A 24571-nucleotide genomic window follows, 5' to 3' on the forward strand; every position below is an offset into this window, starting at 1 on the left:
TACTGCATCATTGATTGATGGTGAGCCCAGAAGGTCTTTTCTAACATCATAACTTCCCTGTATATTGATTATGTATATTGATTAGGATAGGAATAACCCTAAAGGAGGCACAGTACTCCTTTTAGGTGTACGTTAAGGTCTCACTTTGAGGAGTATTCCCCAATAATCTTATTTAATCATCTTGTATAATCATTATGAATCTTTAGAAAATAAATGTGCATAACAGGATTTCTTTTTCCAAATGAAATCCTAACATATTATATTAATTACTTAATGTTTTAGTCATGTAGTTAAATTAACATTTTAAGTTTTTATTCATTTATTTTTCAGTAGATACTTTTTTAATTTAAATTTGTGCTTGTAGTTTCAGAACCATCTTAAACTTTTTTCTACCCATTTTTATTGAGATTTTATTTTTATTTTTATACCCATTCTTGCTCTTCCAAAGTTCACTTCCATATTTAATGTAAGTGATGCATCCAATACTGTCAGTGTTACACATTTTGTGTACCAAAAAAAAAAAAAGTTAGAAGTTACTTACATATTAACATAAACAAGCACACAACAACCTGTTTTAAAGAGTCCATTTCGTTTTTCCTAGTAAAACGTGACTGCACCGTCTCAGGAAGGTGCGCTGGTATAAGGCAAGGAGGGAAAAGGGGGCAGAAGGAAAAAAAAGGGGAGGCAGTGTCTGCACTCCGGAAGGGAGGAGTCAGGCACAGGGAAAGGGCAGCTGGAGCTCCACACTTCAAACCTTCTTTACCCGAGAAACTCTTCATTTACAGTCTTTACCGCAATAAACATTTATGAATAGACGAGTTTTGTGTTTAGGCTTCAGGTATGTAGCCAAAGACCGGGCGCTAGTTATGTGCTGGACTGCCCCTGCCAAGCGCACGTAGGAAAAAAAGAGAAGACAAGGGAAAAAGAAAAGTCCGCAGAGCAATTTAGGAGTGTAAAGTAAAGAAGCTAAGAGCCTCTGTCTGCAACTAGCGTCGAGAAGAAGTCTGTGAGGAGAGGACAGAAAAGTTTCGCAACTGAACGAGTAAGTGCAAGAAATGTGTAGTTTTTCAGAGACTCTTTGGTTCCACGAAAGTTTTGCAAACAGAAAATGAGAGGGGAAGAGTCGTGTAAAACGTGAAATTCGATACTACTGCCTGTCTGTTGTAAAAATATTAAATGAAATCAGCAGAACTAACGCATTAAAATAGCGTTTATAGGCAGCGTTGGGCTGAGCATTCTGCTTCACAAAAAGTTCAGCAGAGCTGTTTTGCAAACTTTAGGCTCTTATTGTCAAACTCTCTCTATAATATGGGCTCTATCGGGTTTGTTAAAATCTTTTGAAAGTGTCCCAATGTTTTATGCTTGTTAAAGTGATACTGATTTGTAAATAAAAATACCCATCACAATGCAGCGGGTTTCAAAGCTGTGTCTCCTTGCGAAAGTTTAAATATTTCCAAATGCTTATGTTTTTCTCTGGAAACAAAAATGTTATGATAATGGTGAAAACATTTTAATATTGTGTAATTATTACCAATTTTGTCCGTTGCCGTCTCTCCATAAGGGGAAAACTGATAGCCTAAGTTAAATAATTGCATCTGACTCTCTTTTTTATTATAATAGCCTAGTGCGTATTAACAGATTTTATTAGTGGAAATGAACGCCATTTACATTTGAATGTGTGTAGATAAGCTGTTTGGTTTAAACTTTTCCAAACTTTTAACACACCGAAGCCCAGAACAGACTCACAGCTCGGCGACTTCAGAACAACCGTGTCCCGCCAAACCCCTTCTGACAGCTGGGCGCTAACTGAAAACATAGAATCTCATATTTAAATTCAAAATTCACATTTCAGTATATATATAAGACGCATTTTAATAAGACGCACTCATTAATAGGATCAATAAAAGTAAACAGGGCTTGATAGTTCTGCCTATAATATCGTATGTTTGAGGCTTGCTTTCCTTTTATTTTCTATTTTTATTTTATTTATTTACTGCATTTGCTTCTTCAATGCATTTTACGAGAATCTTTTCCAAGTGAATTGCCTGTATTGAAATCTGTATTATAGCTATGAACGCAGGGCTTTATTCAGCGCACATTAAATGCTAAATGCCATGTGTGTGCAATTTTCTCATACAGTTAAACTGAATTAATAATTTGTTATATTCTTTGTAATATGTCAGTTTTTATCCGATGACCTATGAATTTGCATGCTGTGTCAACACATGATAAAAGGAATATTTGACTTTTAATCTCTAAAACCGAACATCCATAACATAGATTTATGCATTTTTTTCTGCCTTTAGTTTATGTTGTTATGAAATAAACATTCATTTGAACTGTTAAATTTGAGCTCTGTGATGATAAGGTGTTCTCTGATAAGATATACCTCAGTGTGATAAAACATTTTTTTGAGTCTGTGTTTATCTCTGGTTTCTATCTTGCCTTTCGGGAACAAATTTGTACATTGTTGGTTTAGCTTTAAAAAGGATATAAATTGTTTAAAATAAGTGATATGCTAGATGCTCTACATTGGGCTTTGCAAGTAACCTGATTTTAAATACTAATGTTACATTTGTTCAACATGCAGTATAGACTTGATCAGATTTTTATTGTTTATAACATCATCAAAAAAAAAAAACTCATTTGCAATGCTTTGATCAAACAGGTTTAATTTTGTGAAAAACACTTGCTTGCACCATAAAATATCCACCACCACTGTCACAAGTTCATATCAGTATTCAATTCAATTCAAATTCAATTTGGTCACTCACCAAACAGTTTATCATACTTCATATATGCATGGCAGCATTGCAGAACAGAAGTTTAGCAGGTCACTTTTGCCATCCTCCCCTTTTTCTCTTCCACCATACTGAGCACACTATGTCACCAGATAATATGAACAAGCGGAGATGACATGCGATTATCCTCATTCCACCCCCTCCTTCCACCCAACGTAAATGCATAAAACCCTCAGATTAGGCCTGCCATTGGAATGGAATGCCCATACCCTTCACTCTCAGGGTGCTGTAGCATCCCAAAGAAGTTCTACCTGTCTTTAAGTGCATATGGGGATGAGATGACTAACAGCGGGCATTGAGATGCTAATTTGGATTTGAATTGCACTCTACTTCATGTCCAAACCAATAAATAACAAATGGATGAGAAATTTGTGTGTCTCTGCACAGCCAATTGTAGGTTGCAATTCTAGAAGTCCTCTCGTGAGCTTTTTATCATGTGATGGCTTGTGGTGATTTGTGAGTGATTTGTTATGATAGATCTGTAGTGCATGAAGGTGACTACTAGGCCTTTTGCGCATATGGCATTTAATCAAAAATAAGACTCCCAGTTCTGTTGTCAGACTGTTGTTTTATTTAATTATTAATATTATTATTATTATTTTATATCCAATGCATCTTGCAGTGTTTAGCATTTCTGACCCAAACAAGCAGCCCCTGATTTGAAATTGCCCAGAAACCTTTATGATGTGGTGCTGTGGCGCTCTGCTTCCACTAATTCCTGTCAACAAATCAGGACTTCCAACTGAAACCTCTTACTTTGATAATCCTCAACTTTGATATGTTCGATATCATGAAAAGGACACAAAGAGTGAAAAAGAGGAAAGGGAAATGAGTAAAAGTGAGTAATTGAGAAAAAGAAGCAATGCTCTCCAGCTGTGGGGCGCGTCAGATGAGAAGTTGAGTGTTTGTCAAAAGTGTTTGCCCATGTTTGTGTCTCAGCGGAAGGGGTCACTATAGCTTTGTACTATAGCTTGCTCTCAAGCTCTCTCTCCTTTTCTTCACCCCCTTCTAATCCCTAGGCCCAGTTATCCCTTCAGGGCATGCCTCAGATCTGCCTCTATGTCAGGACAACCCCTTCCTTCTCTTCTTTCTGTTGCCCTTTCTGTCTTTCCTTTTGATTTATCTCCTTTCACATTCTGTCTTCACTGTCTTTTTTTCTTTCTTTATATATACAGTGGCCCCAAAAAATGTTTGGACATTTATGCCACACATGGATGAAGGAAATGTGTGGATTTTATTGTATAATGTACAAAATATCACACCAGGACCTTTCTCAGAAGTAACTTAACATTTCAGAGCCTTTTTTGTACTTATTTTTGCTATAAATTTTGACTTGTGTTTGTCCCTTCTTTTGATTATACTACACAGTCGTAAATTGTGAGTATACTAATTCATTCACATACAGCCTGCAGGCAGTCACAGGAAATGAGCAGGTTTGTACCAAAGTATAAGAGTGTCCAAAGTAAAGACAAGACATTAACTTCATAAAATGTTATGATAGTCCTTTAACTCCAAACCAGTATGCCTGCTAACCAGCATAAACCAATATGAACTACCACAGAAATTCATAATGGTATTTTTAGACAGGGTGCTACTCACATAGATGTATGTGTGTCATTGTTAGTGCTAAGGTTTATTTTATTTTGTATTTTTATTTTTTCTCAAGTAGGTTGGTACTTGGTTTTCCCCTTCTATTGACTGTTCTGGTTGAAAAAAAAATGTCTGTAAACCTTTGTAAAGTTTGCCAACAAGAGAATTAAGTACTTCCCAGTTTGGTGGCAGGGTGTGTTAAGGACTTGTGATGGAGTGGTTGTGTGTGAATGAGTGTGTTATGTTGGTTTTGATGTAAGGTATTTTCGAACAAATATAAAAACACTGCATATGCACACACATAAATAACAGATAGCCTGCTCCCTATTTGTGATTGATGTGTCTTTTTATCTGCGCTGCTGGTCATTAGAGTGACAGGCATCTATATTACAACCAAGAGGAAATCAAGAATAAGAAGAATTGAAGTTCTTTAACATTCTATAAAGCCCCCCCCCCCTTTTTTACTGATCTTTCATTCTGTCAATATTTTCGATTGTTCTAAAGGATACAGTTAAGATTTTAAACATTTCATAAACAAACAATCAAACAAACAAATTAATAATAAATGAATAAAGAGACAATCTAATAAAAATGTAAAGATAAACTATAAAAATTTTAAAAAGGATATTTAAGATTTTAGAGCATTCCACATTCTTTCACATAAAATATGTTATATTAAAGTATATAGTTACATATAAAGTATATAGTTAAAATAACATTCTACAAATAATTACAAATAAATAAATAATTAAATTAAGAAATACAAATTAAAAAGATTAAAGGTAAAACAATAAACGGGAAATGATTTTTTTTGGTTTATTTATTAATTTAAGTGTCTTAATCATCCACATTTTAGTGACTAAACCTTTAGGTAAGGGAAACAAGGTCAAGGGAATAGCTGAATATCAGATCGATATGTAAAAAGTGCCGGCATGTGTTCTCTCTAAATCACCAAATTTAACTCCTCTAACTCCCGTTTGCCTGTTCTTCATCACGTGTTTTGCACTCTTGTCTGTTCCTTCTGTGTACTTTAATAGTAAATGTCAAAGACCTTGCTATCCCAGTCCCTGAGATAAATAATAACCCTATTTACAAAAACAGAAGAGGAGACTTAACTATATGAGCAAATTTCAGGCATGCCTGAAAGACTACTCAATTGTCATCATAGCATGTAAAGACTAATCGCTTTTTCTCATGCAAAGTGTGCTGGTTTTATAGCCGGGGTATAGATGAAGTGAGAAGGAGCGAGAAAGAGTCGTGTGTGTGTGTTGGGGGAGCGGGGGGTGTATGAGTTGGGGTCTTTGTTTTAACCATACTCCACAGGGAGCTTTGAAGGGAAGAGAGGGGCTATTGGACGGGTCCCTCTCTCTGAACAAAGACCAGTTCCTTCCAAGCAAAGATAAAGGGAGGGGGTGGAGGTAAAAGTTTTACACACTACATCCCTCAAGGAGATTTATGAGTGGAGGGGAGGAGATGGGAGGTAGAGAAGGGAGTCTTTGGAGTCCTCTGTTTTTGATAAAGATAGTCTCCTCAGATTCCCAATATGGCACACAAACTCTCCGAGGGTCAAGAGAGGAGATGGAACAGAAGATAGTGTTGGGTGATTTGACAATGTGCTGTGGGACTGTAGAAGTGTCAACAAGATGAGATTTTGTTATTCTGTTTATACTGTAGCTATTTTATTTACACATGAGAAACAAAAAAAGAAAAAAAGCAATGTAATATGACAATACAGTGCAAGCAACATTGGATGTTATTGTGCTAAAATAATGCAAGTGAAATGTCTTGGCCTGATATTATTTTTTTTTTCATTGTAGTTTTGTTTTGAATATTATTATGAAATATATTTAGTTTGTGTCCTTCTACTTAAAATAATCAAAAAAAATTGTCTGACATGTATTTATTTATAACCATCTATTTGTTTATTTGTTTGTTTGTTTATATTTTAATTCACTGGATTATCCAAAAATGGCTTCTTTAAAATTCTGAAAAAAAAAAAAATAACTGCTATATTTTAATTCAATGAATTATCCAAAAACATCCTTTTTTTGTTTTGTGTTAGTGTATATGAAATATCATAACATTTTGCTCATACTGCCCTCCCCTAATAGAGGAAACATTTAGAGAGAAACAGCAGGATAAATGTGCACATGAGCAGCAGAAAAGCTCTTGCCATATCACTTGAGAAAGCTGTTTTTATCAGTAGGGCTCAGCATGCTTGGGAAATACATATTTTCCTTGTAGGAGGACAAGGTTAGACTTTTCTATGGATTTTATTATTCAGTCACACTTACAACTATAGGTACACACATACACACAGTCCTATTTAGGTTGCTGGCTGCTCTCGGCAGACAGTGAGTGTGCCATGTGCCATCATAAAGGCTCTTCCAGCAGCCGTGGTTTAGAGCGAAAGGTTCTATTTGTCAAAGGTGCTCAAGAGTGCTCCCACTCTCATGCTGCCCTGCAGTTTGGCAGCTACTTGCTGAAGTCATTGTCTGAGAAGAGCCAGGATATTACTTACTGCTCACAGAGAAAAAGACTTGGGGCCCCGGGCAACCAGACTTTATGAATGGGGAATTGGGTTTGCATACTGTGACTTAGTTACTATGACAAAAGAGTGCTTTAGACATGAACTTGATCGGGCTGTCGACCATGTGAGGAACAGAAAGAGAGGAAAACATAAAGTGGGTGGGACAGATGTGTGGTAGGGAATGTTAGTCCATTTGGTGTACTTTGTTGTGAATGATAATTCTAAAATATCCAAATGTTTGATGCTGGTCTTTTTGTATGTGGGTAGTTAGCATGTCATACGTATACGTGGAAGTTGACACTGCATTTGTGACATGGTGAAACTGAATGTAATTTTATTTATATATATGTGTGTATATATATATATATATATATATATATATATATATATATATAAACATTTAAATTTGATGATACAGTATAAAATATTGTAATATATTTTAAATATAAATATATGTGTGTCTTTGTCTTCATATATCATCATCTATACATATCATATACTGTATATGTTTTTCTTTTCATTCGTTATATATGTATTATTTTGTAACACTGTTTGTAAGTCGGGAAGAAGGAGGCGGGAACCGGCGAACATTTAAATGAAACTTTAATAATAAAATAAACACAAAACAGCACGACAGCCCCCTTTTTTTTCAGAGAAAATGTGCTGAGGAGAAAAATAATGCAAAGAAAACAGTAAAAGCGATGAAATGTGAGAAGGGGGGAAGGAAACTGTCAAAAAAGAAAAAGTTTGGAAGACTGCAGAAAAAGGACGAGTGCATAAAGAAACATGGAGAGAGTTAGAGAGAGAAAGAATTGAGCTGCAGTGTTTTTTTCCCCTCTCAGAGCTCAGTGTGTAAGCTTGCATCTACCTCCCAAAGCTGCTTTCACAAAGAGATTTACGAGACACGTTTCTACCGCCATGCATTTCAAACGTGCATCTGTGTATGTATGTCTGCCCACATGTGAGAGTTACTTCATGCATATAAAGTGCATGCGAGCAGAACACTGCAGATTTTCATGTGAAAGTTTCAGATTGGACTATGTTTCACTATGTTTCATTTTACTTGGGCAATGGTATACCTGGCACAGGCATACTGATATTATTTTAATAGGTGTGAATACGTCCTCTCAAAAAGGCTTAAAAAAAGCTCAGATGTCAGAAAATGTATGTGTGCCCTGCATCATGTGTCCTGCCCTGTATTCCTGTGTTCTTCCACATACAAAGGGGGCTAATGATTTTTCAGAATTATGTTGGTTGGCTTTTTGTGCAAAAGTCTTAAGCACTAGTCTCCTCTTATTAGAATGAATGACTCTACTGAACCCGCCTAAAATCACTCCAACATATCCAAACAAAATCCCCCTTGAAGCATCTCATCCTTTTGAGAGGATAGACACTTCACAGATGATAAAATGTCTTGCAGATTAATGTTTGCAACTATTAATCATTCAAGGTTTTTATTTTTTTATTCTTTATATTTGCTTGTAAATTAAAAATTATCAATGAAAGCTTGATGTGGTTCACGCAGCCCAAATAAATATTTTTAATGGCTATTGGTGTGTCTGTTTTTAAAATGTGTTGTGTAACTGCAATTAACCTTCTGCCAGATACACCCCTTTTAAAGAAACATTTTAGGTTCAGTACAAGTTGCGCTGTGTGTCAGCATCAAGACTGTGCTAGGAAAACGTCCCTAGTTTACGAATGTAACCCTAGTTCCTCGAGGGAACGAGACGCTGCGTCGAGCACTTTTGGGGAACGCCTTTGGCAAGAACAACTCTGAATATCGTGTGCAATCAGTCCAATGGAAGAGCGTGACGTCACAGGCGGGGTGACGTAGCGACCAGGAAGCTATAAAAGCACGTGCCGCGGAGCTGGCTTCAGCTTTGAGTAGGGAAGCAAGCGCCGGCAGGGGTGCCGGGAGTATGCCTCTGCGACGCAGTGTCTCATTCCCTCGAGGAACTAGGGTTACATTCGTAACCTAGGGACGTTCCTGTTTAGGAACTCGAGCTGCATCGAGCGCTTTTGGGGAACGATGTGCCAACGCTGCCAGACTACCAAACCCCTGCCTAGTGTGTATCCGAAGAGCACAGCTAAGGCGAGAGGACAGAAGAGCCAGGAGCGGCTCGCATATCAAGATTGTAAAATCTGGCAAATGTAGAGGGCGTGGACCATCCCGCAGCATTGCAGATGTCCACGAGGGACACACCTGCTAGAAAGGCCTTAGAGGCAGCCATACTCCATGTAGAGTGAGCCTTGGCTCCCAAAGGAAGGGGAAGACCAGAGGACTCATATGAGACGTTGATAGCCTCGACTATCCAACGACTAAGGGTCTGCTTAGAGGCAGGGGAACCCTTTTTAGGAGGACCGTAGCAAACAAGCAATTGGTCAGATTTTCTCCACAGGGCAGCTCTGTGGACGTATGCGTCCAGTGCTCGCACTGGACACATACAGTTTAGCTTTTCCTGGTCTGGCTCCCGAAAGGGAGGAGGACAGAGGGCCTGCAGTACGATAGGTTGTGGTGTAACAAAGGGAACATTAGGAACATAACCCGCTCGAGGGTATAAGAATGCTTTGGCCATACCAGGGGCAAAGTCTAGGTAGTTAGGGGCCACCGAAAGGGCCTGAAGGTCTCCAACTCTCTTTAGAGACTTAATCGCCAGTAACAGGGCAGTCTTAAGGGTCAGATGTCTATCTGAAATATCTTGAATTGGCTCGAATGGAGCTTTACAGAGAGCCTCTAATACCACAACCAAGTCCCACGGGGGAATACGGGACCGTACTGGAGGTCTCAGCCTCAGTGCACCGCAGAGGAAACGTGTAACTAGGGGGTGCCTACCCACTGACTGACCATCGAAAGGGACGTGGTAAGCAGCTATGGCCGCCACGTACACCTTTAGGGTGGAGTGAGTTAACCCTGCAGAGAGCCTAGCTTGTAGAAACTCCAGAACTGTACCAACTGGGCAGTTAACAGGGTCAAGCTGGCGGTCTCTGCACCATGAAGTGAAGAGTTTCCACTTCAGGGCATACAGTTTCCTCGTAGAGGGAGTTCTGGATTGGAGGAGGGTCTCAACAACCTCGGTTGAGAGACCGGAAGCTAGGAACTGTGCCCCCTCAGGGGCCACACCCACAACTTCCACAGCTCCGGGCGAGGGTGGATTATTTTGCCCTGCGCTTGAGAGATTAGATATGTCCTGATCGGAATCTCCCATGGAGAGCCGTCGAGGAGAGAGATCAAATCTGCGAACCATACTCGGCCCGGCCAGAACGGGGCTACTAATAGCAGACGGACCCCGTCTCGGCGTACTCTCGCCAGAACTCCCGGGAGCAGAGCGATGGAGGGAAAGGCGTACAGACGAAGCCTCGGCCAAGTCTGTGTCATGGCATCTAGTCCCAGTGGAGCTGGGTGAACTAGAGAGAACCAGAGGAGACATTGCGATGTCTCTCGAGTCGCAAAGAGGTCCACCTGAGCTTTGCCAAATATCTGCCATATCTGTTTCACCACCTCGGGGGGAAAGGCATCCATTCCCCGGGCCTCTGCCCCTGTCTCGACAGCATGTCTGCTCCCACATTCAATCTCCCAGGAATATACACTGCTCTTAATGAGAGGAGCTTGCCCTGGGACCACAGGAGGATCTGGTATACCAGCTTGTACAAGGGTCGTGAACGCAGACCCCCCTGGTGATTGATATAAGAGACCACCGCTGTGTTGTCGGTTTGCACTAACATATGACAGCCTCTCAGGTCTGGGAGGAAATATTTCAATGCTCGATACACTGCTAGCATTTCTAGACAATTGATGTGCCATGTCAGATGGCGACCACTCCACAGACCGCGGGCAGGGTGGCCACTCATGACCGCACCCCAACCGGTGAGGGACGCGTCTGTCACTAGCGTTACACGGCGACCAAGAGATCCGAACACCGGGCCCTGATTCAAGAACCAAGGTTTCTTCCATATGTCTAAGGCACGAAGGCATCGCCGCGTGAGCTTGATAGTTCACAATGGATTTTCCCTCGGGGAAAACCACTTGGTCTTGAGCCACCACTGTAGGGGCCTCATGTGCAGGAGGCCAAAAGGTATCACGTTGGACGCAGCTGCCATGAGCCAAAACAGTCTCTGAAACTGCTTGACAGTGAGTGACTGGCCTTCTCTGACTCTCTTGACTGAGGAAAGGATTGACTCGATCCGAGCAGGAGACATACGTGCCTGCATCGTGGTCGAATCGGATGCCCTGCATACGGAGGGGTACAAGAGCCGCATCTACACATTTCGTGAACGTGCGGGGTGAGAGTGCAAGGCCGAAGGGAAGTACTCGATATTGATAAGCTTTGCCCCCGAAAGCGAACCTCAGAAACTTCCTGTGTTGTGGAAGGATGGATATGTGGAAGTATGCGTCTTTGAGATCTATTGTGACAAACCAGACCTCGGATCTGATTTGAGCTACAACCTGTTTGACAGCAAGCATTTTGAACTTCAGTGACATTACTTAGAGGTTTAATTGACGTAAGTCTAAGATCGGGCGCAACCCCCCCATCCTTCTTTGGAACTATGAAATACCGGCTGTAAAACCCGGATTCCCTGTCTAGAGGAGGGACCACCTCGATGGCCTCCTTCCTTAATAGGGTATTCACTTCTTGTTCCATCACCAGAGCCTGCTGGGGGCCGACGACTGTCGGTGTAACCCCATTGAACCTCGGCGGTGGACGGCCGAACTGAATACAATAGCCTCTTTCTACTGTGTGCAGGACCCATTGATATACATTTGGCAGTAGTTTCCACGCTGCTAGATAATGTACTAAGGGAATCAGTCTCTCGGGACGGATCTCTGGTGTAAGAGGCCCCCAAAGGGGTGGCGAGCTTCCCAGCTCCGCTACGCTCACGGGCGGACATAACTGGGAGTGACGCTCGCGGGAGACCGCTGTGCCCTGAAACACTGGCAGGGTTGGCAGACCGGCCTCCAGAGGGCACCGGGGTGAGACGGGCACCGTATAATGAGGTGGACACCGCTCTACCCCAGTAAGGGCTACCCTCAGGGTCACTGCGACTCTGGAGTCAGGACCTCTTCGTTGAGGACTTTCTGGCTTCGATAATTGCACGAAGATCTGATTTTGGCTTGGAAGTCCCCGACTCAGAGCTGTTGATTGTAAAAAAACATTTTTACAGAGCTGAACTGTTCTTGAGCCTCGCGGTATTAGGAGCCCGCTAGTGGCGTGGGTATCTCCCGCCCAGATAACCCACGAGAGCGACGAGGGAGGAAACTCTGGAACGCCGCCGCCTGTTTGCGTGCCTCCTGGAACCTGTCGACGACGGTATTAACCCTCTGGAGTCTAAGGGTATTTTTGGGGCCTGGAGAAGTTTTGTCATGCCTTGACATTTGTGCTTTTTTCAGTTTCTTATAAATATCTAAATGGGTAAAGACTAATCTCACTGTAATCAGCACAAACTGGGCTGTAATAATATGTGAAATGCATGTATGTACATGATTGTGTTTTTGAGAAAAAAAATACTATGCCTGGTTAGTGAAAAACTAAAAATGTTAAAACGCTTGAATAAGGCAATAAAACACATAAAGAACAATGGTTCCCGGGATTTTTGAGAACTGGAGCTTGTAGCCTAGAATTTTTCTTTCTAAATGATGTGAAAATCATCTTGTTTACTCACTCACAGAAAACAATATATTGATTTAAATTTTCTAAGACACTTTTTGTTGGTAAAAGTCATATGCGAGTAGGCGTCAACTACCATGAATATCATTGTGATTTACACCTGAGAAGACAAAGACCTGCATAATGAGCTGCATAATGAGCTGCATAATGAGCCTTTCAGTCATCTGTGCCACTGTGAGTGAGGAGTTACAAGAGAGAATGTGAGAACAAAATAAATCTATATAATTTTATGTTTGTAGTTTATTAAGAATATATTTAATTATCCCACAACATAATTTAATATCCACTTGGGGGAGCAGTTAAACAGTTTATTAGAAACAATCAAAGCTGACTTTCAAACAAATTGTTTGGCATGCTTACTCCAGTCACACAATCCTTCAGAAATCCTTTTAACAATCTTATTTTCTACAAAAAAAAAAAAAAAACGTATGTTGTTATTATTATCATCATTATTATTAATGTTGAAAAGAGCTGAGAATATTTTTCTGGGTTTTTAGGGGGAATAAATGGAAAGAAAAGCATTGTTTTAACATTTGTTACAATTATCTATTTGTTACATTTATATTATTTATCAAGCTTTCGAAGGGTATAGTGTTGTATATTGTTATTGAAACTTCATAATGTTTCACTTGATTATACATTTAGTCAGGAATTATAGTTTGGAAAAAGTCTAACTAGTAAAACGTTTACACGTTATGTGAAAACTAGTACAAGTATATAAATAAATAAAAAGAGACTTACTCATGTTTATGATCTCTGCTGAATAAAGTGCTTCATTCTTTTTTTCTGAGGAAATCCATTTCTCAAATCCTCAACCACATCACATCTTTTTGGGGTGAATTATGTGTTATTCCTCTCATCGCGAAGCAAACAGTAAAATAAAAAAAAACTTGAACAGTCTCGCTGCTTTTTCTTCTGTTATGGGCGTATTCAAGCTGCGCGCTTCAGTTTGAATCTGAATAGCGCGTTCGGCGCGGGGGCGTGGTCACATTAGATATAATGAAGGGAGACATGAAAAACAGACATCGCGTTGTTTTCATATGGATTACTTTATCACAGAATATCTGTTTTCGGCGGCACTTGTTTAGTTTAAAAATAGACATATCAAGCTTTCTATAGATATCTCTCTCATGTATTTTCGTTGAGTATTCACGGAGTTACAGTTCATTTAAATGACGTGTTTGTAAAAGAAGATCAGCGCAGACAAAGGCTGCAGACAGCGCACCTTGTTTGTTATCTTTATTTTATAAGTGCACAAAGTTTTGTTGTTATTATGTCTGTATCCAAAAAAAAGTAGACCCTTTACAGATTCGATTGATGTATTGCTCTTATCTGTACGATTAAAACTGAAAGTGTAATTTAAGTTCTTTTCGGGGTTATCAGGAGAAAATGACTCAAAACGCGTATCCGCGTTAATCGACTTGATAGGGTTAACTGTGTCGCCGAACAGGCCCGAGGCTTGAAGCGGGGCGTCCAGGAGGCAGACCCTGTCACGCTCTCTTATCTGAGACAGGGTCAGCCATAAATGCCTCTCTGTGGCCACCAAGGCTGCCATAGACCGCCCAATCGCGCGAGCGGTCTCTTTGGTGGCGCGGAGGGAGAGATCAGCGGTCCGTCTAAGCTCTGCAATATTGTCTGACTTGATCCCCTCTCCCTCGTCTACATCTCTCAGCAGGTCGGCTTGATATGCTTGGAGGACGGCCATAGTGTGAAGGCACGCCCCCGCCTGACCTGCTGCCCTTGTCCATTAATGTAGATGTCATTTTTAATGGTTTTGTGGGCAAGGCCGGAGCCTTCAGAGACGATGCCGAACCGGGTGACAGATAGCTCGCGAGCGTCTGTTCAACCCGGGGCATCGCTCTGTACCCTCGCTCATCGAGCCCCGCGACATTGCCATAATATTGAGAGTCGGGGCCGAAGAGACGGGTCGAATAAGGGTGTTTCCACGACCTCGCTATTTCTTCGTGGAGGTCGGGAAAAAAGGGAAGGCTCCGGGCTGGAGGTGGCTGTCTCGGCCGCAGAAACCGCTCATCTAGTTTACTTTTCTGCAGTTCATGTTTTTTTCTCTGCAGGCCACTCGATTTTTAATTTATCAACTGCGCGAGTTACCACCTCCAACAGCTCCTCATACTGGGGTGATAGGGGTGGCGAATCCCTACTAATCGTCTCCACATCCACCTCATCGGATGAAGAGAGGTGGAGTGTCGACCCCTCGCCCTGGGGTGAAGAAACCGACGAGCGTGCTTCCGAACCCAGGGTTTGGGCGCCGGATCTGGCAGATGAGGAAGTAGATAAGGACTGGCCCGTCTCCATACCCTCCGCCAGATCCACCTGCGAACCCCACGAGTGCAGCAGCCATTCTGCCTCGGCAGAAGCGGGGCCAGCACCGCGGGGAACGCTGGCGATGGCTCCCTCCTCGAAGAGAGCCCTCCGGGATCGAAGCGTCCGCATCGGCAATCGATCACAATGCGGACACTCGAGAGCCGACTCAGCGTGCTTTGACCCCAGGCAAACCACGCATAAATCATGTGTATCCCCAGCCGTGATTTATCGTTGGCAGGGAGGAACACACAATTTATAGCGCGATTTGGATTCGCCCTTCACGTGTCTAGTCTTTGCTTTGAGCTTTGGCATTATGTCTTCATTGGGACGGACAACAATAAATAAGACTTACAAGTAAGACTTTTGAACATACACATAAAAAGCGCTTGCTGAAAGACGCGAAGCTGAAGCCAGCTGCGCGGCACATGCTTTTATAGCTTCCTGGTCGCTAATTCACCCCGCCTGTGACGTCACGCTCTTCCATTGGACTGATTGCACACGATATTCAGAGTTGTTCTTGCCAAAGGCGTTCCCCAAAAGCGCTCGACGCAGCTCGAGATCCTGAAGAGGAAAGTGCATTTTTTACAGCATGTTTCTTTTGATTCAAAACTGCAGTTGTTTAAAACCAATTTGTAATTTTTGTTTAAAAAATAAAATAAAATATCAAATAAAACGTAAAATAAAAATACATTTTAGAAAAGTGAAAAGATTAAAAAAGAAAAGAAAAAAAGAATTGTAGTATTTAAAAGAAAAATACATAGTTATAATAAAATGAATCAAATATTGTATTCCTTTACACAGCAGATCCATCTGGAGAAGGAGCAAAAGCTTAAATGCCGGATAAAATTTGCCTGCTGTTTATACGCTAGGCATCCCTGGAAGTGGCATATGTAAATGCCGTTTGTATTGAGACTATGTTCATATGATTAGAGAGTGAGAGGTCAAGATTGAAGTCGAGCAGGAGTGATTTGTCTTGCGCCAAAAGGAGATCAATGTAAAGTGCGTCTTGGATACTCAACAAGCCATGTAAACTCATTTACTTCCTGAGACCTGTCCCTATTTACACGCACACACACACGCGCGCGCACACAAGCAGATCAGTGAAATTACTTGTGTAAAATTAGGTTAATGTGTTAATGATTGTGAGTGAGTCTCTAACTTGATTGTCAAAGTATGTGTGGAAAAATCGGTTTGTATGCATGTTTGTAAGAGATAACTGCATAGATGTTCTATAACTGCATAGATGTTTTGCATTCTATGATAATTTTATTAGTCTGTGATTTATGGATGGTTGCAATGTGCAATGTTCAGATGTTTGAGTTTGCTTTTTATTTGTACTTAAAAGTAAAGAGTAAAGGTTCTTCATTGGTTCTTAACAGAACTGTAGGTTCCTTTCTTAATAATATATTTTTTTTTACTTTTTTTATGCAACACATGTAAAAGAACAGAACAGACAGGTCACTGGGGCTATCACATACCATTATGTTGTTCATATACAGTTAACTTCATATCAGGGGTTGCTCTCCCAATGGTCTCAGAAGAGAAAGAAATAAAGGGGAAAAAATAAATAATAATAATAATAATAATAATAAAATAAAAATCCACCTGTGGAATATTTGTCAATAAAGGTTTCAAGCTCCTCTCATAAAGCAAACAAACAAAAAACAAAACAAAGAAAAACAGACATTGCAGTCCACTTTCAATAACTCAATGTTCTATCCATAATCCTATACTTTAACCATTTTGACCAGTACTTATAAAATTTATCCATGTTTAATCTTAGAGAGTAGGTGAGTTTCTCCATATCATACATATCTTTTACAATCATTATCCATTCTGCTTTTGTTGGTGGATTCTCATGCAACAATTTCTTAGTTATTGCTTTTTACTAGCAACCAATAATAGTTTAAGTAGGTACTTATCTTGAGTATTAAATCAGTTGGTATGTTTCCTAAATATATGGTACCAAAGCTGTTCTCAATTTCAAATCCCAATATCAGTTTTATTTCAGTGATTACCTCTAACCAATAAGATTGAATTGCTGGACACTTCCAAAATATGTGAAAGTAATCAGCCATAGAATTATTACATTGTCTCCAACAGAGTGCAGATTCCAGATTACCATCCTGTAAATATTTTCTTTTTGGAGTAATAAAACATCTTATTATATTCTTCCATGAAAATTCTCTCCACTGACCTGAGCTGGAGGTAGTATACTGTTTTACAAATATTTAGCCATTCTTAATCAGATAAAATTATGTTTGCCTCCTTCTCCCATTTATATTTCACATATAATGTAGAGTGATTTTTAGAAGATTGTATACTTGAATATATTCTTGATATCATTCTCTTATGAGTTCCACTCTTATACGCATCAATAAAAACATTGATGATATTCATTTCAATTTTTTCGTTATTTTTAATATTTTTATTATAATGGTTCCTAAGTTGTAAATATCTAAAGATGTCTTGTTTTTTCTAATATATAGGTGTCAGTAAGATGTTGGAAGCTTTTTAAACCTTTATTGGATGAGATTGTACAATAGTCAAGTCAAGTCACCTTTATTTATATAGCGCTTTAAACAAAATACATTGCGTCAAAGCAACTGAACAACATTCATTAGGAAAACAGTGTGTCAATAATGCAAAATGATAGTTAAAGGCAGTTCATCATTGAATTCAGTGATGTCATCTCTGTTCAGTTAAATAGTGTCTGTGCATTTATTTGCAATCAAGTCAACGATATCGCTGTAGATGAAGTGACCCCAACTAAGCAAGCCAGATGCGACAGCGGCAAGGAACCGAAACTCCATCGGTGACAGAATGGAGAAAAAAACCTTGGGAGAAACCAGGCTCAGTTGGGGGGCCAGTTCTCCTCTGACCAGACAAAACCAGTAGTTCAATTTCAGGCTGCAGCAAAGTCAGATTGTGCAGAAGAATCATCTGATTCCTGTGGTCTTGTCCTGGTGGTCCTCTGAGAAAAGGTCTTTACAGGGGATCTGTATCTGGGGCTCTAGTTGTCCTGGTCTCTGCTGTCTTTCAGGGCAATAGAGGTCCTTTCTAGGTGCTGATCCACCATCTGGTCTGGATACGTACTGGATCTTGGTGACTGCAGTGACCCTATGATCTGGATACAGACTGGATCTGGTGGCTATGGTGACCTCGGAATAAGAGAGAAACAGACAAATATTAGCGTAGATGCCATTCTTCTAATGATGTAGCAAGTACATAGGGTGTTATGGGAAGTGTTTCTGGTTCCGGTTTACCTAATTAATGCAGCCTAAAAATCCTTTAACGGATTTGGATATTAAAAGCATATCAGTATGTTATGTGTAGGCCAGGTTAAAGAGATGGGTCTTTAATCTACAGGTCCTTCTCAAAAAATTAGCATATTGTGATAAAGTTCATTATTTTCCATAATGTAATGATAAAAATTAAACTTTCATATATTTTAGATTCATTGCACACCAACTGAAATATTTCAGGTCTTTTATTGTTTTAATACTGATGATTTTGGCATACAGCTCATGAAAACCCAAAATGCCTGTTTTAAAAAATTAGCATATTTCATCCGACCAATAAAAGAAAAGTGTTTTTAATACAAAAAAAAATCAACCTTCAAATAATGTTCAGTAATGCACTCAATACTTGGTCGGGAATCCTTTTGCAGAAATGACTGCTTCAATGCGGCGTGGCATGGAGGCAATCAGCCTGTGGCACTGCTGAGGTGTTATGGAGGCCCAGGATGCTTCGATAGCGGCCTTAAGCTCATCCAGAGTGTTGGGTCTTGCGTCTCTCAACTTTCTCTTCACAATATCCCACAGATTCTCTATGGGGTTCAGGTCAGGAGAGTTGGCAGGCCAATTGAGCACAGTAATACCATGGTCAGTAAACCATTTACCAGTGGTTTTGGCACTGTGAGCAGGTGCCAGGTCGTGCTGAAAAATGAAATCTTCATCTCCATAAAGCTTTTCAGCAGATGGAAGCATGAAGTGCTCCAAAATCTCCTGATAGCTAGCTGCATTGACCCTGCCCTTGATAAAACACAGTGGACCAACACCAGCAGCTGACATGGCACCCCAGACCATCACTGACTGTGGGTACTTGATACTGGACTTCAGGTATTTTGGCATTTCCTTCTCCCCAGACTTCCTCCAAACTCTGGCACCTTGATTTCCGAATGACATGCAAAATTTGTCCAAAAGTCCAGTGCTGCTTCTCTGTAGCCCAGGCCAGGCGCTTCTGCCACTGTTTCTGGTTCAAAAGTGGCTTGACCTGGGGAATGCGGCACCTGTAGCACATTTCCTGCACACGCCTGTGCACGGTGGCTCTGGATGTTTCTACTCCAGACTCAGTCCACTGCTTCCGCAGGTCCCCCAAGGTCTGGAATCGGTCCTTCTCCACAATCTTCCTCAGGGTCCGGTCACCTCTTCTCATTCTGCAGCGTTTTTTGCCACACCTTTTCCTTTCCACAGACTTCCCACTGAGGTGCCTTGATACAGCACTCTGGGAACAGCCTGTTCGTTCAGAAATTTCTTTCTGTGTCTTACCCTCTTGCTTGAGGGTGTAAATGATGGCCTTCTGGTCAGCAGTCTTATCCATGATTGCGGTTTTGAGTAATGAACCAGGCTGGGAGTTTTTAAAAGCCTCAGGAATCTTTTGCAGGTGTTTAGAGTTAATTAGTTGATTCAGATGATTAGGTTAATAGCTTGTTTAGAGAACCTTTTCATGATATGCTAATTTTTTGAGATAGGAATTTTGGGTTTTCATGAGCTGTATGCCAAAATCATCAGTATTAAAACAATAAAAGACCTGAAATATTTCAGTTGGTGTGCAATGAATCTAAAATATATGAAAGTTTAATTTTTATCATTACATTATGGAAAATAATGAACTTTATCACAATATGCTAATTTTTTGAGAAGGACCTGTAGATTTAAACTGCAAGAGTGTGTCTGCCTCCCGAACAATGTTAGGTAGGTTATTCCAGAGTTTAGGCGCCAAATAGGAAAAGGATCTGCCACCCGCAGTTGATTTTGATGTTCTAGGTATTATCAAATTGCCTGGGTTTTGAGAAAGTAGCGGACGTAGAGGATTATAATGTAAAAGGAGCTCATTCAAATATTGAGGTGCTAAACCATTCAGGGCTTTATAAGTAATAAGCAATATTTTAAAATCTATACAATGTTTGATAGGGAGCCAGTGCAGTGTTGACAGGACCGGGATAATATGGTCATACTTCCTGGTTCTAGTAAGAACTCTTGCTGCTGCATTTTGGACTAGCTGTAGTTTGTTTACTAAGCGTGCAGAACAACCACCCAATAAAGCATTACAATAATCTAACCTTGAGGTCATAAATGCATGGATTAACATTTCTGCATTTGACATTGAGAGCATAGGCCGTAATTTAGATATATTTTTGAGATGGAAAAATGCAGTTTTACAAATGCTAGAAACGTGGCTTTCTAAGGAAAGATTGCGATCAAATAGCACACCTAGGTTCCTAACTGATGACGAAGAATTGACAGAGCAACCATCAAGTCCTAGACAGTGTTCTAGGTTATTACAAGCGGAGTTTTTAGGTCCTATAATTAACACCTCTGTTTTTTTCAGAATTTAGCAGTAAGAAATTATTCGTCATCCAGTTTTTTATATCAACTATGCATTCCATTAGTTTTTCAAATTGGTGTGTTTCACTGGGCCGCGAAGAAATATAGAGCTGAGTAACATCAGCATAACAGTGAAAGCTAACACCATGTTTCCTGATGATATCTCCCAAGGGTAACATATAAAGCGTGAAGAGTAGTGGCCCTAGTACTGAGCCTTGAGGTACTCCATACTGCACTTGTGATCAATATGATACATCTTCATTCACTGCTACGAACTGATGGCGGTCATATAAGTACGATTTACACCATGCTAATGCACTTCCACTGATGCCAACAAAGTGTTCAAGTCTATGCAAAAGAATGTTGTGGTCAATTGTGTCAAACGCAGCACTAAGATCCAATAAAACTAATAGAGAAATACCCCCACGATCAGATGATAAGAGCAGATCATTTGTAAATCTAAGGAGAGCAGTCTCAGTACTATGTATACAGTCTAAATCCTGACTGGAAATCCTCACATATACCATTTTTCTCTAAGAAGGAATATAATTGTGAGGATACCACCTTTTCTAGTATCTTGGACAGAAAAGGGAGATTCGAGATTGGTCTATAATTAGCTAGTTCTTTGGGGTCAAGTTGTGGTTTTTTGATGAGAGGCTTAATAACAGCCAGTTTGAAGGTTTTGGGGACATATCCTAATGACAATGAGGAATTAATAATAGTCAGAAGAGGATCTATGACTTCTGGAAGCACCTCTTTTAGGAGCTTAGATGGTATAGGGTCTAACATACATGTTGTTGGTTTAGATGATTTAACAAGTTTATACAATTCTTCCTCTCCTATAGTAGAGAATGAGTGGAACTGTTCCTCATGGGGTCTATAGTGCACTGTCTGATGTGATACTGTAGCTGACGGCTGAATGGTTGCAATTTTATCTCTAATAGTATCGATTTTAGAAGTAAAGTAGTTCATAAAGTCATTACTGCTGTGGTGTTGGGAAATGTCAACACTTGTTGAGGCTTTATTTTTCGTTAATTTAGCCACTGTATTGAATAAATACCTGGGGTTATGTTTGTTTTCTTCTAAAAGAGAAAAAAGGTAATCAGATCTAGCAGTTTTTAATGCTTTTCTGTAGGATAGGTTACTTTCCCGCCAAGCAATACAAAATACCTCTAGTTTGGTTTTCCTCCAGTTGCGCTCCATTTTTCGGGCTGCTCTCTTTAGGGTGCGAGTATGCTCATTATACCATGGTGTCAAACTGTTTTCCTTAACCTTCCTTAAGCGTAAAGGAGCAACTTTATTTAAAGTGCTAAAAAAGAGAGAGTCCATAGTTTCTGTTACATCATCAAGTTGTTCTGAGGTTTTGGATATGCTAAGGAATTTGGATACATCAGGAAGATAACTTAAAAAGCAGTCTTTTGTGGTAGAAGTGATGGTTCTTCCATACTTGTAACAAGAGGTAAAATTTAAAATTTTGGCTATATGAAGTTTGCACAGAACTAAATAATGATCTGAGATATCATCACTTGGCTGCATAATTTCAACACTATCAACATCAATTCCATGTGACAGTATTAAATCTAGAGTATGATTTCGACTATGAGTAGGTCCTGAAACGTGTTGTCTAACACCAATAGAGTTCAGAATGTCTATAAATGCTGATCCCAATGCATCTTTTTCATTATCAACATGGATATTAAATTCACCAACTATTAAAACTTTATCTGCAGCCAGAACTAACTCGGATGTAAAATCACCAAACTCTTTAATAAAGTCTGTATGGTGCCCTGGTGGCCTGTATACAGTAGCCAGTACAAACATAACAGGGGATTTATCATTAACATTTGTTTCTCTGGATAATGTTATATGAAGCACCATTACTTCAAACGAGTTATACTTGAAGCCTGCCCTCTGAGAAATCCTGAAAACGTTGTTATAAATTGAAGCAACACCTCCACCTTTGCCTTTTAGATGGGGGAAGTCGTGGCCTAATGGTTAGAGAGTCGGACTCCCTATCGAAAGGTTGTGAGTTCGAGTCCCGGGCCGGCAGGAATTGTGGGTGGGGGGAGTGCATGTACAGTTCTCTCTCCACCTTCAATACCATGACTGAGGTGCCCTTGAGCAAAGCATCGAACCCCCAACTGCTCCCCAGGCGCCGCAGCATAAATGGCTGCCCACTGCTCCGGGTGTGTGTGTGTGTGTTCACTGCTCTGTGTGTGTGCATTTCGGATGGGTTAAATGCAGAGCACAAATTCTGAGTATGGGTCACCATACTTGGCTGAATGTCACGTCACTTTCACTTTCACTTTCACTTAGATGCGGCTCATGTTTATAACAGTAATTTTGGGGGGTGGACTCATTTAAAATAATGTAATCATCAGGTTTTAGCCAGGTTTCTGTCAAACAGAGTACATCTATATTATGATCAGTGATCATATTATTTACAAAAAGTGTTTTCGTAAAAAGGGATCTGATATTCAATAAGCCAAGCTTTATCATTTGTTTATCCATATTGCTTCTGTTTTTTGTATATTCTAGCTCGGGGAACAGACACAGTCTCTATAGTGTGATATCTAGGTGAAAAAGTCTCTATGTGCTGAGAATTAACTGACCTCTGTGACGGGAGGCAGCTAGCAGACGGTCGGTTTAGCCAGTCTGTCTGCTTCCTGACCTGGGCCCCAGTTAGTCAAGTATAAACACTAAGACTATTTGCCATATTTCTAGAGAGAAGAGTGGCGCCACCCCAGGAGGGATGAAGACCATCTCTTTTCAACAGGTCAGGTCTGCCCCAAAAGCTCGTCCAATTGTCTATGAAACTATGTTATTCTGTGGGCACCACTTAGACATCCAGCCATTGAGTGATGACAATCTGCTATGCATCTCATCACCACGGTAAGCAGGGAGGGGACCAGAACATATTATATATATATATATATATATATATATATATATATATGATCTGTTAGAAGTTCCCCCTCTGCCTGTTTCTTCAGAACGTTTGTACCACATCTTAGTTTCCCTCTTTCTGACAGATTCTACAACTATATTTGCCTCTTATTTACAGAGCAATTAACACTCACTCACTCGCTTGCCTGCTTGCTCACTCATTCACTCACACACACAAGTGAAACAACTTTTACATGCAAGCACATTTGCAATCCTGTAAAGCTGTTTTTTTAATGGTAGATATGCGTAATGGTAGAGATTTCCAATTTACATCAATGACACTGCAGCAGGTGTCACTTTAAAAGCAGTGCTGTCTCTTTAAAATTTAATTTACAGGATGTGAAACTGACGAAGATTCATAATTTATTTATTTTTTGTCTGTGAAAGAGAATGCTCCAGTTACTTGAGATAAGGGAATGACCACTGTGTTGACACACTTATGGGAAAACACTTGTTTACTCTAATACTAAAGCCTGATTTGTTCACATTCGTGTAGCTGCATGAACCAATGGTGCTTTTATATAAATCAACTCTGATTGCTTTTTCATCAGAAACATTCAACTGAAGCAAAAGTCATTGTTTCCATTACAGCCTTATACCATGGCAGCCTACGCAAATCTTGTTCCCATATCTCAGGGAACCAAGGTTACGTTAGTAATCGGAAAGTTCCTTTTTGAATGGTTTCTCCTTTTGCATTGTTATGGGGAACGCGTCCCATAGCTCTGTGATATAAGCAAGTGCAGAACGAAGCTGCTCTGCCAACCTAGCACTCTTACTGAGGGCTCTTGTAAGCATGAGTCAATAATGAGACACAAGCCTTTTAGGCAGAGGTCTACATAACATAACCCTCTCCACTTACAAAGGGGATTAGCTAGAATTAAGCAGACAAAATTTGTACCTGGTGAAGGTAGACAGCGATGACCAGTCAGCGGCCGCACCAAAAGAAATCGTGCTACCAAACCCAGGAGGAGGCCATTCCTCTGGTGGAATGGGCTGTCACACCCATATGACACTGCATGCATAAGCCAAGGCTATAGGATCTACTATGGAAGCTTCCAAAATTGTATTAGTTATACTTTCAGGGAGCCATACAGGGTGTACAGGAAGCAC

The 24571-nt window shown here is 40.3% G+C and overlaps 1 protein-coding gene across 1 annotated transcript in view; it reads left to right on the top strand.

Moving 5' to 3' along the window:
- The first annotated feature begins 647 nt into the window (after nucleotides 1–647).
- LOC132123790 (transcriptional activator GLI3-like) overlaps nucleotides 648–24571 on the top strand; it is a 301233-nt gene continuing 277309 nt past the window's right edge. Inside the window, exon 1 of the mRNA XM_059534428.1 lies at nucleotides 648–1042. The gene's annotated coding sequence lies outside the window, so the exon portion shown is untranslated. The remainder of the gene's footprint in view (nucleotides 1043–24571) is intronic.

Source organism: Carassius carassius, chromosome 42 (assembly GCF_963082965.1).
Source record: "Carassius carassius chromosome 42, fCarCar2.1, whole genome shotgun sequence".
NCBI lineage: Eukaryota > Metazoa > Chordata > Actinopteri > Cypriniformes > Cyprinidae > Carassius > Carassius carassius.